Here is a 16,842-nt window from a genome sequence, read left to right as displayed (position 1 = left end):
TAAAGATCCACTCATTTGCACACTCAGGACATTGTAGGCCTTCTGCATGCTGCTCTCCAGTCTCTGTGAGTTCATGTGAGCTTTGATCATGTTGTTTTACAGCAGTGGTTCTCACCCTATGCTTCACTTCCACTTTGGGGGAAGAATGGCCCTTTCACAGTGGTCACATATTGGATATACTAGGTAACAGATATTTGCATTATAATCATAACAGTATCAAACTTACAGTTATGCAGTAGTAGCAAAAATAATTTTATTATTGGAGGTCATCATAAAATGAGAACATAGACTAAAGGGTCACAGCAATAGAAAAAGTGGAGAACCACTTATTTATAGGGTCTTATTAACTTATTGTTCTCTCTGGCTCTTAAATCCTTTTGTCTCCTCTTTTTCTGGTTTTATTGATCTCTATGGAGATAGTTTTGATGGAGGCCTCTATTTAAGATGAAATGAGTGTTCAAGTACTTATCTGAGTACTGAGAATGTCATTTTATTGCTCTTCTTTTTTAAAGAACAGAAGAATATCTTTTACACCAGGTCCCTGGGCGATCTAGTGTCTAGTGTCTAGTAACAGGTAGAATCCTTAAGAGGAAACACAAAAAAATCCCTTAAATTATTACTGGAAAACACAACCAAGCAAGTGAAGGGATTGAACAGAACCATCTAGAATCTAAAAATGGAAATAGAAACAATAAAGAAATCATGAAAAGAGACAACCCTAGAAACAGAAAACCTAGGAAAGACATCAGGAGTCATAGATGCAAGCATCTCCAACAGAATTCAAGAGATAGAAGAGAGAATATCAGGGACAGAAAATACCATAAAAAACATTGTCACAACAATTAAAGAAAATGCAAAATGCAAAACCTCTTAATCCAAAGCATCCAGGAAATCCAGGACACAATGAGAAGACCAAGCCTAAGGATAATAGGTATAGAAGAGAGTGAAGATTCACAACTTAATGGGCCAGTATATATCTTCAACAAAAATATAAAAGAAAATTTCCCTAACCTAAAGAAAGAGATGCCCATAAACAGACAAGAAGCCTACAGAACTGCAAGTAGACAGGACCAGAAAAGAAATTCCTCCTACCACATAAAAATCAATACACCAAATGGACCAAACAACAACAACAACAACAAAAAAAAGAATATTAAAAGCAGTAAGGGAAAAAGGTCAAGTAACATACAAAGCCAGACCAATCAGAATTACACTAGAATTCTCACCAGTGACTATGAAAATGAGAAGATACTGGCAGATATACAGACCCTAAGAGAACACAAATGCCAGCCCAGGCTACTATACCCAACAAATCTCTGAATTACCATAGATGGAGAAACTAAGATATTCCATGACAAGACAAAATTTACACAATATTCTTCCACAAACCCATCTCTACAACAGGTAATATATGAAAAACTCCAACAGACAGAGGGAGACTGCACCCTAGAAAAAGCAAGAAAGTAATCTTCTTTCAACAAGCTCAAAGGAAGATAGCCACACAAGCATCAAAATAACATAAAAATAACAGGAAGAATTTGTGGTAAAAAAAGTCAGACCTCACCCATCCTGTGGGGCTTTCTTTATCACAAGCATCTATTGTGAACACATAGATAGGGAGCTAACTGGACTGACACTATGTAAGGGTCAAGGTCCCACAGTGCACCAACTTCCTGTGTTTTGTTCAGTCTTGAAATGAAAGTGGGTTCACAAAGAAGACAGGACTTTCACAAAAGTTAGATCTACACTTAACATGAAGACTAGCTGATTTTAGTGGCAGCCAAGGATAGTTTAATCTTCATAGTATTCTGCTGAGGTAGCTGTAAATGGGTATTGACTGTTGAGCTTTGTTACATGATGTTCTGTCTGAATTCCATGGTATCTTTGGGCTTTTGAAATGAGACCCTGAGGGACTGAAAACATCATGAGGACCCTCAAGACTGCTTATTTTGAGAAAATGTCTTCCCAGTGCAGACGATAGCTAGAGCTATTCAAAAGGAAATGAGAGGCAGTAAGAGAAACAGATAAAAATAAATGATTGATAGAAGAAAGATAGGTGATAATTAGATGGTTACAAGATAGATTAATCAATCACAAATACCTAAGTGTCATATTAATTGTTTGATAGAATGAAGTGTATAGATAAAAGATGATTGATAGACAATAGCTATAAATGTGTGATATATAAATAGCTGATAGATGATAGAAAGTACTTGAACTCATTTACAAATTACTGAAATACTGTTCAAATAGTTCACACAGGAATCTGCAAAGAACTCAAGCTGTTATATATGAAACATATGGCTATATGTTTCTCTACACCACATGTCAGCAAGGTCCTATTGCTAAAGGCAACTGAACTCATTGAACATGTAGAAATCAATTTGGTGACTGCATAGACTCTTCACTCCTATCGACTAGCCTCTTAGGTACAGGAAGATATTCTTCATGCTCCTAGGAAAGGAACAACAAACAAAGCCACAAACCCTTTGATCAACATTGGTGTTGTGCCTAAAAGATATGGTAGTGAAATAGTGGCATAATGTGAGAGTAACCAACCAAAATCTGGTTTGACTTAAAGCCCACTACACAAAATGGAGTGTGTACCCAATACTGCTTGGGTGAGCAAAAACTTCTTAAATTTCTAAAAGCAAAAAATACAGAGAATATAGCTCAATCTTCTGATCTTCTGGTCAAGTACCTAGGCTTTCTTTTATCCCCTAACAGATTAGAATCTATCTCATTTGTGTGCAGTGCACATTCTAATCACCATGGAAGAGATAAAAGATTCTATCCTTCCTGCATCTGTTGGGTACCTTCAGACTTGGATTTTTTATTAAATTATTTTATTTATTTATATTCTAAATGTTGCCCCCCCCCATCTTGTCCCTTTCTCCAAGTTCTTCACACCATCCTCCCTCCCCTTAGCTTCTGAGAGGGTACTCCTCCCAACTGACCACCCCCCCCTTCACGAAACCCCTATCTCCATCTCACCCTCACCAGCATCCTCCTTCCCTGGGGCATCAAGTTTCTACAAGGGTAAGCACATTCTCTCTCACTCAGTCCAGACAAGGCAGTCTGCAGCTACATGTGTACCCAGGGCCACAGACCAGCCAATGTATGCTCTTTGGTTGGTGGTTTAGACTCTAGGAGCTCTGAGGGGTCTAGGTTAGTTGATACTGTTGTTCTTCTTATTGGGTTGCAATCCCCTTCAGCTCCTTCAGTCCTTCCCCTAACTCTTCAATTGGGATCCCTGACCTTAGTCCAATGTTTGAGTGTAAATATCCACATCTGTCTTAGTCAGCTGCTGATAGAGCCTCCTTTAGAACAACCACACTAGGTTCCTGTCTGAAAGCACAACATGACATCAGTAATAGTGTTAGGGTTTGGAACCTACACATGGGATGTAACCAAGTTGAGCCAATCATTGGATGGCCTTTCTTTTAGTTTCTACTCCATTTTTGTCCATGCATTTTCTTTAGACAGGAACAATTCTGGGTCAAAAATTTTAAAGATGTATGGGTGGCCCTATGCCTGAACTAGGGACCATGTTTATCTACTGTATGTGGTTTCTTCAGGCTCTATCTCCCCATTGTTGGGCATTTCAGCTAAGGTCAACCTTGAGTTCTGGTAGCTTCTCATATCCCAGGTCTCTGGAACTTTCTAGAGTTTTCCTCCATCTCCCACCCCAAACTGATGTATATTTCTATTCATTCTCCCGTTCCTCTGGGCTTCTCTCCTGTCTCCCCATATCAGATCCTATCCCCCTTTTCCTTTCCCTCTCCCTTTTCCCACCCAAGTTCCTTCCTCTCTCTGCCTCCAATGATTATTTTGCTTCCCCATCTAGGTTGGAATTGAAGTAGCCACACTTTGGTCTTCCTTCTTGTTAAGCTTCCTATGGCCTGTGAGTTGTATCATGGGTATTCGGAACATTTTGGCTAATATCCACTTGTCAGTGAATATATGCCATGCATGTGCTTTTGCACAGTTGGATTTTCAATTGTGTTGTTTTTGATTGCCCCCTCTAAGAAACAGTCAAGGGAACCATAACTGATTTTCTAGATCTTAACAAGTTTGTCACTCTTGCTTTCTCTCATCTCTGCCATGCACTCCTGTAAGACATTGCTCTGAATTCCCCAGAACTTGATAGACTCTTTGTCCTGTACACAGCTGAAAAATGGGGTGTCCTTTGGACCTGATAAGAACAGAATGAGAACATTAGTTAGTTCAGCAATGGACAGGAAGAGAAAGTATATCTAAATATGTTGACAGTTTAAAACACAAAGCTGTGTTGCCAATATATGTGTGATCACCTTTCATAATACATGAATATGCTCAAGAAGAATCTTAGAGAAAATACCATCATATGAAAGTTTAGGTTACTTGCCAACATTGATTAAGAAGTAACAGGTCAAGATGAGATTTTATTTTTTTTCCTTTTCAAATATGAGAGGGAAAGTGTGAAAATGTGTGAAAGGTTTGGACAGTAAAATGAACCATTAGATACATTCATATGTTAATAATGACAACTACTACTGAACAAGCAAACCATAGGACCTTTCAGTTTGCATGCTCTGTTCAGTAATGAGGATAGGCCATGTCCCCTAAATTACTTGTTAAAATTACATTTTATCGTAAAAGTAAAACATCCTAGTGTTTGGAATTCATGGACTTAACAATGATTTCCGAGAAGTATACCTGTCCTGAGGGCTCTGAATTCACCACACACCAGGACAAAGTGTAGGGTACTACCTCCCTTTCATTGAACAACATCACTTAGGCTTCTGATACTGGAATGAGAAAAAAATATGTTAATATTCAGAAGGTTCTTCATCAAACATTATTTTTTCTGAAATAAATAACATTAAGTATCTGTCAAAATAAAAAAAAACAAGAACAAAAGAACAAAAAAAAAACATAAACAGACAATTTAGGAATGAGTGCAATTAACATTATATCAGACTATTTTTGCTTCCATCTAAAATTCAGCTCATTTTGATTCTAAATAATCTAGCATTCGCAAGGGAACAACGTTTAGGAAAATATAATTTTAAAGAAAATCTTCACTTTTCCTTTGTAATTACCATGTTAATTTGAACAGAAAGATGATGTTAGGACATCTAAGGGACAGATGATACGAAGTCACAGGTTGGAAGCTTGTTGGGAAGGGCTCTGAGTAAAGATCAGGAGAAGAAGAGAGCAGGAGAGCCTTTTATAAGGGTAAGTAGCACATGTATAAGGGGAAAGATATTCCACTCAAAACAATGGAAATGTGTCACATCTTGGGAGCTATTGATGACATATCCTGGGAGGCAGAGGAGATGCCTGGTTGTTAACAGATGATCTTTAAGTCGGTTAGGACCAATATTTTCATCTAAAGAGAAAATGATCTCTGATCCCACAGTTGTTTCCTTCACATTCGTTCATAACCAAAATATTAATCAACATTATTCCATGCTCTGGAGGAATATAATTAAGGCTCATCTAGGAATGGAGGTTTGTTTATTTGAAACATAGCTGTTTTGTTGTTGCTCTTGTTGAGAGTAGTGATGGTGTTTTGCTTTTGATTTTATTTTTAATTCATCAGACAGTGTAGACAGAAAATTTATGCTACTTATGCTTCTGTCTAATACTATTCAATAGGTACAATATTGTGAATTCCCTTGGTTCCTAATTCTTTTTTTTTTTTTTTTTTGATTTTTTGAGACAGGGTTTCTCTCTGTAGCCCTGTCTGTCCTGGAACTCACTTTGTAGATCAGGCTGGCCTCGAACACAGAAATCTGCCTGCCTCTGCCTCCCAAGTGCTGGGATTAAAGGCGTGGGCCACCACTGCCTGGTTCCTAATTCTTAAATCTTTAGTTACAATTCAGATGGGTAAGCCTGGGAAGACATCATAATCCTCAGTGGAAGAACGTGCTAGTTAATATCCAAAATATACCTTTGAACTTCAGACCAAGTTGGCATTTATAGAACTGTTACAGTGATTTATCGATATGTTGCAGCTTTGCCTCTGTCAACATTTACTACTCAGAATGACAGTGTTAGTGGCAGGACATGTTCAAACGCATTTAACAGCAACAAAATTAGCTGGAAGCAGGTAGGTTTAAAATCCTAATTTTTAAATTGATTCTGCCTTAAAGAGGAAAATCTTTTTTGGAAAGTGTTGGAAATGCAAATAGGAGTATTTCACAGAATATGCCCAGATTGTATACTTATCAGGAGAATTGCTAAAATGCTAAACATATGTGTGTCAATCTTTGCCATATAATCATAATTTCCTAATAAATATCATTTACACTCAAATGCGCAATCTCAGTTTTGATATGTAGAAATTTATGACTAAATTTTCTAAAACTTTCTCATATGCTTTTCTTTTTGAGTAATTTTAATAATTAGTAAATTTTAAATTTTCATTCAAGGATGTTACTTCATTGATTTTGGAAAAAACAATGACTTCCATTCCTACTACGTATGGAATTATTTGTTCATTGTTTTATTCTCTTCACAGTTAATAAGATTTCAACTATGTTTACTGCTTACTAATAAACAATTTAAAAGTTCTTCCTCTCTCAATTGAATAAATTTCAAACCCAAAAAGAAATACAAAACTTATAAAATATGTGCACATTTATACTTTATGTGCATATGTATATATCAACATTTAAAAGAAATAAATTTATTAGTAAAAATAAAATTTACTTTGTCTTCCATTATATTCACTCATAAAGCTATCTTTCTATCACAATTTTTTAATTATGTAATTTTTCTCAATTACATTTCCAATGCTATCCCAAAAGTCTCCCATACCACCCCCCCCACTTCCCTACCCACCCATTCCCATTCTTTTGGCCCTGGCATTCCCCTGTATTGGGACATATAAAGTTTGCAAGTCCAATGGGCCTCTCTTTCCAGTGATGGCCGACTAGGCCATCTTTCAATACATATGCAGCTAGAGACAAGAGCTCCTGGGTACTGGTTAGTTCATCATGTTGTTCCAACTATAGGGTTGCAGATCCCTTTAGCTCCTTGGGTACTTTCTCTAGTTTTTCCATTGGGAGCCCTGTGATCCATCCAATAGCTGACTGTGAGCATCCACTTCTGTGTTTGCTAGGCCCTGGCATAGTCTCACAAGAGTCAGCTATATCTGGGTCCTTTCAGCAAAATCTTGCTAGTGTATGCAATGGTGTCAGCGTTTGAAAGCTGATTATGGGATGGATCCCTGGATATGGCAGTCTCTAGATGGTCCATCCTTTCATAACAGCTCCAAACTTTGTCTCTGTAACTCCTTCCATGGGTGTTTTGTTACTAATTCTAAGAAGGGGCACAATGTCCACACTTTGGTTCTCATTCTTCTTGAATTTCATGCATTTAGCAAATTGTATCTTGTATCTTGGGTAACCTAAGTTTTGGGCTAATATCCACTTATCAGTGAATACATATTGTGTGAGTTCCTTTGTGATTGTGTTACCTCACTCAAGATGATGCTCTCCAGGTCCACCCATTTGGCTAGGAATTTCATAAATTCATTCTTTTTAATAGCTGAGTAGTACTCCATTGTGTAAATGTACCATATTTTCTGTATCCATTCATCTGTTGAGGGGCATCTGGGTTCTTTCCAGCTTCTGGCTATTATAAATAAGGCTGCTATGAACATAGTGGAGCATGTGTCCTTCTTACCGGTTGGGACATCTTCTGGATATATGCCCAGGAGAGGTATTGCTGGATCCTCCGGTAGTACTATGTCCAATTTTCTGAGGAACTGCCAGACTGATTTCCAGAGTGGTTGTACAAGCTTGCAATCCGACCAACAATGGAGGAGTGTTCCTCTTTCTCCACATCCTCGCCAGCATCTGCTGTCACCTGAATTTTTGATCTTAGCCATTCTGACTGGTGTGAGGTAGAATCTCAGGGTTGTTTTGATTTGCATTTCCCTGATGATTAAGGATGTTGAACATTTTTTCAGGTGCTTCTCTGCCATTCGGTATTCCTCAGCTGAGAATTCTTTGTTCAGTTCTGAGCCCCATTTTTTAATGGGGTTATTTGATTTTCTGGAGTCCACCTTCTTGAGTTCTTTATATATACTGTATAGTAGTCCCTTATCTGATTTAGGATAGGTAAAGATCCTTTCCCAATCTGTTGGTGTTTTTTTTTGTTTGTTTGTTTTTGTCTTATTGATGGTGTCTTTTGCCTTGCAGAAGCTTTGCAGTTTCATGAGGTCCCACTTGTCAATTCTCGATCTTAAAGCACAAGCCATTGCTGTTCTATTCAAGAATTTTTCCCCTGTGCCCATATCTTCAAGGCTTTTCCCCACTTTCTCCTCTATAAGTTTCAGTGTCTCTGGTTTTATGTGAAGTTCCTTGATCCACTTAGATTTGACCTTAGTACAAGGAGATAGGAATGGATCAATTCTAATTCTTCTACATGATAACAACCAGTTGTACCAGCACCATTTGTTGAAAATGATGTCTTCTGGCTATTATAAATAAGGCTGCTATGAACATAGTGGAGCATGTGTCCTTCTTACCGGTTGGGACATCTTCTGAATATATGCCCAGGAGAGGTAGTGCTGGATCCTCCCGTAGTACTATGTCCAATTTTCTGAGGAACTGCCAGACTGATTTCCAGAGTGGTTGTACAAGCTTGCAATCCCACCAACAATGGAGGAGTGTTCCTCTTTCTCCACATCCTTGCCAGCATCTGCTGTCACCTGAATTTTTGATCTTAGCCATTCTGACTGGTGTGAGGTGGAATCTCAGGGTTGTTTTGATTTGCATTTCCCTGATGATTAAGGATGTTGAATATTTTTTCAGGTGCTTCTCTGCCATTCGGTATTCCTCAGCTGAGAATTCTTTGTTCAGTTCTGAGCCCCATTTTTTAATGGGGTTATTTGATTTTCTGGAGTCCACCTTCTTAAATTCTTTATATATATATTGTATATTAGTCCGTTATCTGATTTAGGATAGGTAAAGATCCTTTCCCAATCTGTTGGTGGTTTTTTTTTGTCTTATTGATGGTTTCTTTTGCTTTGCAGAAGCTTTGCAGTTTCATGAGGTCCCACTTGTCAATTCTCGATCTTACAGCACAAGCCATTGCTGTTCTATTCAAGAATTTTTCCCCTGTGCCCATATCTTCAAGGCTTTTCCCCACTTTCTCCTCTATAAGTTTCAGTGTCTCTGGTTTTATGTGAAGTTCCTTGGTCCATTTAGACTTGACCTTAGTACAAGGAGATAGGAATGGATCGATAATAGCCAGAAGCTGGAAAGAACCCAGATGCCCCTCAACAAAGGAATGGATACAGAAATTATGGTACATTTACACAATGGAGTACTACTCAGCTATTAAAAAGAATGAATTTATGAAATTCCTAGCCAAATAGATGGACCTGGAGGGCATCATCTTGAATGAGGTAACACAATCACAAAGGAACTCAAACAATATGTATTCACTGATAAGTGGATATTAGCCCAAACCTTAGGATACCCAAGATACAAGATACAATTTGCTAAACACATGAAACTCAGGAAGAATGAAGACCAAAGTGTGGACACTATGCCCCTTCTTAGAATTGGTAACAAAACACCCATGGAAGGAGTTACAGAGACAAAGTTTGGAGCTGTGATGAAAGGATGGACCATCTAGAGACTGCCATATCCAGGGATCCATCCCATAATCAGCTTCCAAACGCTGACACCATTGCATACACTAGCAAGATTTTGCTGAAAGGACCCAGATATAGCTGACTCTTGTGAGACTATGCCAGGGCCTAGCAAACACAGAAGTGGATGCTCACAGTCAGCTATTGGATGGATCACAGGGCTCCCAATGGAGAAGCTAGAGAAAGTACCCAAAGAGCTAAAGGGATCTGCAACCCTATATTTGGAAGAACATGATGAACTAACCAGTACCTCGGAGCTCTTGTCTCTAGCTGCATATGTATTGAAAGATGGCCTAGTCGGCCATCACTGCAAAGAGAGGCCCATTGGACTAGCAAACATTATATGCCCCAATACAGGGGAATGCCAGGGCCAAAAGAATGGGAATGGGTGGGTAGGGAATTGGGGGGGGGGGTATGGGGGACTTTTGGGATAGCATTGGAAATGTAATTGAGGAAAATTCATAATAAAAAATATTAACAATTAAAAAAAAAAAAAGAAAATGCTGTCTTTCTTCCACTGGATGGTTTTAGCTCCCTTGTTGAAGATCAAGTGACTATACGTGTGTGGCTTCATTTCTGGGTTTTCAATTCTATTCCATTGGTCTACTTGTCTGTCACTATACCAGTACCATGCAGTTTTTATCACAATTGCTCTGTAGTAAAGCTTTAAGTCCGGCATGGTGATTCCACCAGAGGTTCTTTTATCCTTGAGAAGAGTTTTTGCTATCCTAGGTTTTTTGTTGCTCCAGATGAATTTGCAGATTGCACTTTCTAATTCTTTGAAGAATTGAGTTTGAATTTTGATGGGGATTGCATTGAATCTGTAGATTGCTTTTGGCAAGATAGCCATTTTTACAATGTTGATCCTGCCAATCCATGAGCATGGGAGATCTTTCCATCTTCTGAGATCTTCTATAATTTCTTTCTTCAGAGACTTGAAGTTTTTATTATACAGATCTTTCACTTCCTTAGTTAGAGTCACGCCAAGATATTTTATAATATTTGTGACTATTGAGAAGGGTTTTGTTTCCCTAATTTCTTTCTCAGCCTATTATTCTTTGTGTAGAGAAAGGCCATTGATTTGTTTGAGTTAATTTTATATCCAGCTACTTCACTGAAGGTGTTTATCAGGTTTAGGAGTTCTCTGGTGGAATTTTTAGGGTCACTTATATATATTATCATATCATCTGCAAAAAGTGATATTTTGACTTCATCTTTTCCAATTTCTATCCCTTTGATCTCCTTTTGTTGTCGAATTGCTCTGGCTAGGACTTCAAGTACAGTGTTGAATAGGTATGGAGAAAGTGGACAGCCTTGTCTAGTCCCTGATTTTAGAGGGATTGCTTCAAGCTTCTCACCATTTACTTTGCTGTTGGCTACTGGTTTGCTGTAGATTGCTTTTATCATGTTTAGGTATGGGCCTTGAATTCCTGATCTTTCCAAGACTTTTATCATGAATGGGTGTTGGATCTTGTCAAATGCTTTTTCCGCATCTAACTAGATGATCATGTGGTTTTTGTCTTTGAGTTTGTTTATATACTGGATTACGTTGATGGATTTCTGTATATTGAACCATCCTTGCATCCCTGGGATGAAACCTACTTGGTCAGGTTGGATGATTGTTTTGATGTGTTCTTGGATTCGGTTAGCAAGAACTTTATTGAGGATTTTTGCATCAATATTCATAAGGGAAATTGGTCTGAAGTTCTCTATCTTTGTTGGGTCTTTTTGTGGTTTAGGTATCAGAGTAATTGTGGCTTCATAAAATGAGTTGGGTAGAGTACCTTCCGTTTCTAATTTGTGGAATAGTTTGTGAAGAACTGGAATTAGGTGTTCTTTGAAGGTCTGATAGAACTCTGCACTAAACCCATCTGGTCCTGGGCTTTTTTTGGTTGGGAAACTATTAATGACTGCTTCTATTTCTTCGGGGGATATAGGGCTGTTTAGATCATTAACCTGATCTTGATTCAACTTTGGTACCTGGTATCTGTCTAGAAACTTCTCCATTTCATCCAGGTTTTCCAGTTTTGTTGAGTATAAACTTTTGTAGAAGGATCTGATGGTGTTTTGGATTTCTTCAGGATCTGTTGTTATATATCCTTTTTCATTTCTGATTTTGTTAATTAGAATGCTTTCCCTGTGCCCTCTAGTGAGTCTGGCTAAGGGTTTATCTATCTGCTTTCCCTGTGCCCTTTAGTGAGTCTGGCTAAGGGTTTATTTATCTTGTTGATTTTCTCAAAGTACCACCTTCTTGATTGGTTGATTCTTTGAATAGTTCTTCTTGTTTCCACTTGGTTGATTTCACCCCTGATTATTTGATTATTTCCTGCCTTCTACTCCTCTTGGGTGAATTTGCTTCCTTTTGTTCTAGTGCTTTTAGGTGTGTTGTCAAGCTGCTAATGTGTGCTCTCTCTAGTTTCTTTTTGAAGGCACTCAGAGCTATGAGTTTTCCTCTTAGAAATGCTTTCATTGCGTCCCATGAATTTGGGTATGTTGTGGCTTCATTTTCATTTAACTCTAAAAAGTCCTTAATTTTTTTCTTTATTCCTTCCATGACCAAGGTATCATTGAGAAGAGTGTTGTTCAGTTTCCACGTGAATGTTGGCTTTCTATTATTTATTTTGTTATTGAAGATCAGCCTTAGTCCATGGTGATCTGATAGGATGCATGGGACAATTTCAATATTTTTGAATCTGTTGAGGCCTGTTTTGTGACCAATTATGTGGTCAATTTTGGAGAAGGTACCATGAGGTGCTGAGAAGAAGGTATATCCTTTTGTTTTAGGATAGAATGTTTTGTAGATATCTGCCTGATCCTTTTGATTCATAACTTCTGTTAGTTTCACTGTGTCCCTGTTTAGTTTCTGTTTCCATGATCTGTCTATTGGTGAAATTGGTGTGTTGAAGTCTCCCACTATTATTGTGTGAGGTGCAATGTGTGCTTTGAGCTTTACTAAATTTTCTTTAATGAATGTGGCTGCCTTTGTATTTGGAGCCTAGATATTCAGAATTGATAGTTCCTCTTGGAGGACTTTACCTTTGATGAGTATGAAGTGCCCCTCCCTGTCTTTTTTGATGACTTTGGGTTGGAAGTCAATCTTATCAGATATTAGAATGGCTACTCCAGCTTGTTTCTTCATACCATTTGCTTGGAAAATTGTTTTCCAGCCTTTCATTCTGAGGTAGTGTCTATCTTTTTCTCTGAGATGAGTTTCCTGTAAGCAGCAAAATGTTGGGTCTTGTTTGTGTAGCCAGTTTGTTAGTCTATGTCTTTTTATTGGGGAGTTGAGTCCATTGATATTAAGAGATATTAAGGAAAAGTAATTGTTGCTTCCTGTTATTTTTGTTGTTAAAGTTGGCATTCTGTTCTTGTGGCTGTCTTCTTTTAGGTTTGTTGAGTGATTACCTTCTTCTTTTTTCTAGGGCGTGGTTCCCATCCTTGTATTGTTTTTTTTCTGTTATTATCCTTTGAAGGGCTGGATTCGTGGAAAGATAATGTGTGAATTTGTTTTTGTTGTGGAATACTTTGGTTTCTCCACCTTTGTTAATTGAGAGTTTGGCTTGGTATAGTAGCCTGGGCTGGAATTTGTGTTCTTTTAGTGTCTGTATAACATCTGTCCAGGATCTTCTGGCTTTCATAGTCTCTGGTGAAAAATCTGGTGTAATTCTGATAGGCTTGCCTTTATATGTTACTTGGCCTTTTTCTCTTACTGCTTTTAGTATTCTATCTTTATTTAGTGCATTTGTTGTTCTGATTATTATGTGTCGGGAGGTATTTCTTTTCTGGTCCAGTCTATTTGGAGTTCTGTAGGCTTCTTGTATGTTCATGGGCATCTCTTTCTTTAGATTTGGGAAGTTTTCTTCTATAATTTTGTTGAAGATGTTTACTGGTCCTTTGAGTTGAAAATCTTCATTCTCATCCACTCCTTTTATCCGTAGGTTTGGTCTTCTCATTGTGTCCTGGATTTCCTGCATGTTTTGAGTTAGGATCTTTTTGCAATTTTCATTTTCTTTGATTGTTGTGCCGATGTTCTCTATGGAATCTTCTCCAACTGAGATTCTCTCTTCCATCTCTTGTATTCTGTTGCTGATGCTCGCATCTATGGTTCCAGATTTCTTTCCTAGGGTTTCTATCTCCAGTGTTGCCTCATTTGGGGTTTTCTTTATTGTGTCTACTTCCCTTTTTAGGTCTAGTATGGTCTTATTTATTTCCATCACCTATTTGGATGAGTTTTCCTGTTTTTCTTTAAGGACTTCTACCTGTTTGATTGTGTTATCCTGTTTTTCTTTAAGGACTTGTAACTCTTTAGCAATGTTCTCCTGTAATTCTTTTAGCGAGTTATTAAAGTCCTTCTTGATGTCCTCTACCATCATCATGAGATATGCTTTTAAGTCCAGGTCTAGCTTTTCCGGTGTGTTGGGGTGCCCTGTACTGTGCGAAGTGGGAGTGCTGGGTTCTGATGATGGTGAGTGGTCTTGGTTTCTGTTAGTAAGATTCTTACGTTTACCTTTCGCCATCTGGTAATCTCTGGAGTTAGTTGTTATAGTTGTCTCTGTTTAGAGATTGTTCTTCTGGTGATTCTGATTACTGTCTATCAGCAGACCTGGGAGACAGGCTCTCTCTTCTGAGTTTCAGTGGTTAGAGCACTCTCTGCTGGCAAGCTCTCCTCTTACAGGGAAGGTGCACAGATATCTGGTGTTTGGACCTCCTCCTGGCCGAAGAAGAAGGCCCAAAACAGAACCTTTCCCAGATGCTTTTTGCTTTGGCAGGTCACAGAAGCTGTCAGCTTCCGTGGTGCATACTCTCCCCTGTGCAGACTAAGTTTCTAAGTTCGGTGGAGTCCCGGAACCTAGATGGTGCTCCCTGCTCCTGAGGCTGAGTGCTCCCGTGCAGGGCGGAGCACTGTCCTCCAGCTGGTAGGGTGCTGGATATCTGTGGCCAGAAAAGGGTGCTGCCTCAGCGGCTCAGTTCCTCCGCCTGTCCCAGAAGCTGTCTGCCTCTGTGGTGCACACTCTCACCTGTGCAGACTAAGTTCCTAAGTTCTGAGGAGTCCCTCATAAAGCTACCTTATTTCTGCTTAATTGAACTCGACTCCGTGTACCAAGGCAATTGTGACTTTTCTGCCTTCATGCACATTTCTTCTTTCTTTTGTATTATGCTTTTGAGATCAATATGTATTAAAAATGGCAAATACATTGATCAGCCACCAAAGGTTTTACCTGTAGCCCAGGGATAATGAAAATGGTTTGTACAAGATACTCTTGAATCTGTTTTCCTCTGACCATTTCTAGTTGTTAAACTAATAATTAACTAACTGGTTTATTGTTTTCAGCAATTGCATGCACCATAAATGATTCCATAGACTGACTTCATTTTTTGAGTTTTGTTGAAAAGAGTCTCCAATAGCTTAGATCCATCTCCAAGAAACTATCATTCTTATTCCACTTGTCTTTCATCACAACCTGTTTTGTGAGTGCCAACTCTTGAACAGCAGAGGCTTGGCACTGTGAGAGGACATTGGTGAAGGTACAGCCTCAGTTGCAATTGATGGCCCAGGACTGAAGGGGTCATGCAAAGGAGTTGAGGCTTGGCACCATGAAGAGAGCATATGATAAACTGTTGATAAAGCCTAGTACTGGAAGACAGCAGTGTTTTGGTGATTCCATTACCATGAGATGACCACCAAAAACAGCAGCAGCAGTGGAATACAGGCAGCTGGAGCCTAGAAGACAAGCTATGTGCTACAAAGGGCAGGGCTGGAGAAGAGACCCAAGCCCTTGGAGGAGCCTAGAAGATGATGAGTGGATCCCAGACATTGGACGGTTGGAGTTTAAGTTTGATTTTGATTGTGACTGTGCCCTGGTATTTTTCTCTCTTGAAGGAAGAAAGTATTTTGGTGGAGCCCACAGTTAAGAGACATCTGATTGTAAAAATACTTTGGATTTTAAAAGATATTAGATATTTTAAAGGGATTGAACTTTTAATATGTAAAGACTGTGGGACTTTTAAAGTTATTTAGATCTTGTGGGTGAATAAAAAAGTAAGGGTTGAGGCTTAATAATGATTTGCTTGTGTGTCAAGTTGACAAGGGGTCAATTGTACTGGCTGGTTTTGTGTGTCAACTTGACACAGGCTGGAGTTATCACAGAGAAAGGAGCTTCAGCTGGAGAAGTGCCTCCATGAGATCCAGCTGTGGGGTACCACATTTCCCACACTAGGGCTAGCATATGTTCCCAGCACTCATTTGCTTGTCCCTGGAGCCACTATGGTTCTCTCTCTGCTATCCTCTCTGTCCCACATTCTAATAACCAAATAGATCTCAGTTTAATAACATAATACCCAGTAACCCAGTAAAAACAAGACTCAATGCTTATACGTATCCAATCAGATTTATGTAACATCAAAAACACAATTTACAAGATGCCTATACAAATAATTTCAGAGCCAATTAATGGTGAGAAAAGCTTTATCCTAATGATTCTAACCTTATGATATCATAACTACCTGTTGCTGGCTAAAAACAGGCTGGTTCAAGACCACCACCATCTTTTTTTCTCTTTCTCTTGCCATTCTCTCTCTCTCTCTCTCTCTCTCTCTCTCTCTCTCTCTCTCTCTCTCTCTCTCTCTCTCTCTGCAACTCTTAGCTCTGCCTCCCTTTCTCTGTCCAAACACAGGCCTCCTGCTGTCATAATGTGATTGGACAGGGAAAATCCTGCAACACAATTTTCATACCCTTCAACCTCACTCATAATCCCTCCCACCTTCCCACCCCCAATCTCATTTGAAAGGGTGAAGGTACTCCACCTGAGTGTTCCCCTACCCTGGTACATCAACTGTCTGCAGGGATAGCAGGATCCTCTCCAACTTAGGACAGACAAGGCAGTCCAGCTAGAAGAACATTCTCCACATACAGGCAACAGCTTTTGAGATAGCCCCTGCTCCTGTTTGGGAAACTCATGAAAGTCAAGCTGCATATCTCTTACAAGTGTGCAGGGATGTCTAGGTCCAACTGGGGATGTGGAGCTAAGGGTATACTTCTCTATTGCTGGTGGGAATGCAAGTGTGTACAATCACTTTTGAAATCAATTTGGCAGTTTCTCATAAAACTGGAAGTAGTTCTACCTTACAACCTAGTTATACCACTCCTGGGCATACACAAAAGATGTCCCTCTATACCACAGGGATAT

The sequence above is a fragment of the Mus caroli genome, unplaced genomic scaffold, assembly GCF_978045245.1.
Source record: "Mus caroli unplaced genomic scaffold, Mus_caroli_1 scaffold_4, whole genome shotgun sequence".
Taxonomy (NCBI): Eukaryota; Metazoa; Chordata; class Mammalia; order Rodentia; family Muridae; genus Mus; species Mus caroli.
The sequence above is the reverse complement of the archived record's forward strand: the minus strand, read 5'-3'. Positions refer to the sequence as shown.